This window comes from Nyctereutes procyonoides, unplaced genomic scaffold (genome assembly GCF_905146905.1).
Source record: "Nyctereutes procyonoides isolate TBG_1078 unplaced genomic scaffold, NYPRO_anot_genome, whole genome shotgun sequence".
In the NCBI taxonomy this organism is placed as follows: domain Eukaryota; kingdom Metazoa; phylum Chordata; class Mammalia; order Carnivora; family Canidae; genus Nyctereutes; species Nyctereutes procyonoides.
The window spans coordinates 4,443,313-4,445,684 of NW_026575024.1; positions in this window are offsets into that span (position 1 = coordinate 4,443,313).

Sequence of the window (2,372 nt, forward strand, 5' to 3'; positions counted from 1 at the left end):
TGGCAGAATTGGGATGATTAACTAAAAGCAATTTCAGAATAAGAGTTGACAAACAGAAAACACTAAACCCAGTGGTCTACTTTCACGAAGTCTAATTTAAATGTACATTGTATTGAATGGAGTCTCATTTAAATGGTCCATTTTAGCCAGATTACGGAGCTGAAGTGGAGGCCCACACAATTATCCTAAGCATTCAGGACAGTCCAGAGAGCTAATTTGGACAATTGGACAAATGATTATTTTCTTTTGCCTCAATTGACCAGATAATTGTGCACAAGTCTCTGCCATTTGACTCCATGGAATGTCCCTTTGTTGGTAAGAAGGCCTGGCCGGAGACCGGTAGAAGGAGGTCGAGGGTGGTGTGCAGCTGGGGACAAGGCTGACGCCCACGGTCTAACTCCGAGTCCCAAGTCTGGAACGCCTTCAGACGAGCTGGAAGTCTCTCGGCACGCCCACCCAGTGTGCACATGGGCTCACCCGAATACCCATTTCCCTCAATTTCAAAACAAAACTAAATGGAAACATCAGGCAACAGGGTCAGAGGTGGCATCTGGATGGTCAAGGGAATCTGGAGAGAGAAAATCAGGGGAAGTTCTGAGAGCTCACACACACCGAGATATTCAGTTCCAAGCCCACGTTTATACGGACACACGCCGCTCCGTTTCAACGGCAGCCAAGAGTTTGCCTACCTGGTGCTGTGCTGTCCTGCCTGCACCTGCCTATCAAACACCTGTCTGTGAAGCCGCTCCCCAGGCCTCTCCACCGGGCCCCCACGGGTTTTCACGGGGATGAGGGAGCCCGAAGAGCAAACTTAAGCAGCGTGTTAGGATAACGCTCTCTGGGATCCCTGGGTGGCGCAGTGGTTTGGCGCCTGCCTTTGGCCCAGGGCGCGATCCTGGAGACCCAGGATCGAATCCCACGTCGGGCTCCCGGTGCATGGAGCCTGCTTCTCCCTCTGCCTGTGTCTCTGCCTCTCTCTCTCTCTCTGTATGACTATCATAAATAAATAATAAAAAAAAATTTTTTTAAAAAAAAAGGATAACGCTCTCTCCTACTAAGCTGACCGATACATTACGCCAGGCTGGCAAGTCATTTTGCCATGGCGACGAGAGACCAGCGAGAATGCTAGGTCGCTCAAATTTGGGGCGACGATCAGAGCTCTTGGAGGAGGGGTGCTAGACTTAGCGGGCAAATCTACACCCAGCCGTCCTCCTACATCGGCGTGGGCCTTCAAAAGGAGCGAGGTGGCCCACGCTCCTGTGCCTCTGGGCAGGTCGCACCCGAGGGCCAGGACCGAGCCTCCGTAGCGCTCCGCTCCCCGGCCAACGTGGCTGGCGGCACCTGCACACGCCTGCGGTGCCACCCAAAATTCAGCTGGAAACACGACCCATGAGCTGACCACACAGGAGGCACACACACCCCCTGCAGAGCCCACAGGCCATTCACACACGTTGCCACTTACACGACCGTCCCATCATCCCATCAGGGGTGGGGGCTTTCTTCAATGCTATTGCTGGGCAGAATGTTCTTGAAGCCTCCGGTGAACGTCTATCCTTTGAGAGGTGGGTTTGATGCTTGGACAGAGCCAGCGGCTTTTGAACAAGTTGAGGAGATAGAATTTCTGGCCAAAAACCAAGGTGAGAGCACAACCAGAGAAGGTTGCTCCCTTTATGTGGTTCATCAACAGGCACTGGAGGACTGGAGGTAATTAATTGCTCTAAGCAACAGGAGCATCTCAGGACGAAATGCCTGGCTTGCCAAGGTGACTCCTGGGAAAAGCCCGCTCCCATGTAGTAGACTCTGGTGTTTAACTACACAAAGACAGACCTCATCACGCCTGGATGATGTGAAAGGTAACGCTTGGGTGACAAAGACGCACCCCGGCCTTTGAGGAGGAGCCGAGACACAGGGACAGTCAAGGGGAAACACAGTCCTGGCTCTGACTTCAGCTGGCCAATACCATCCCCGAGGTTTTCAGTGTAATAGAACAGGGAACATGCAAAGTCACTTAGATATTCAAGTCTCCCGGAGCCTGGCTATGACTTCTCAGCAAGGCACACAGACTAAATTTTATTGGAAGATCTCCAAATGTTTCTTGGTATGTATATGAAGCATACATTTTCATAAGAAAAATAACTGTCTGCCTTTTAGGCAGTTTCCCTTTTGTATACTGGATAGCAGACAGATTGGTCCCTCTGCGAGCATCCATTATGCAGATGGATGGACTTTCAGACACTGAGGCAAGGCCTCAGACACAAAACAAATAGTCATGGGCCCAAACGATCATAGAATGGACCAGGCCCTCCCGTAACACAGATGCATTTGAAGAAAACACGAGCCCCATCGTTAAAATTAATACTAGGATTGCAGGA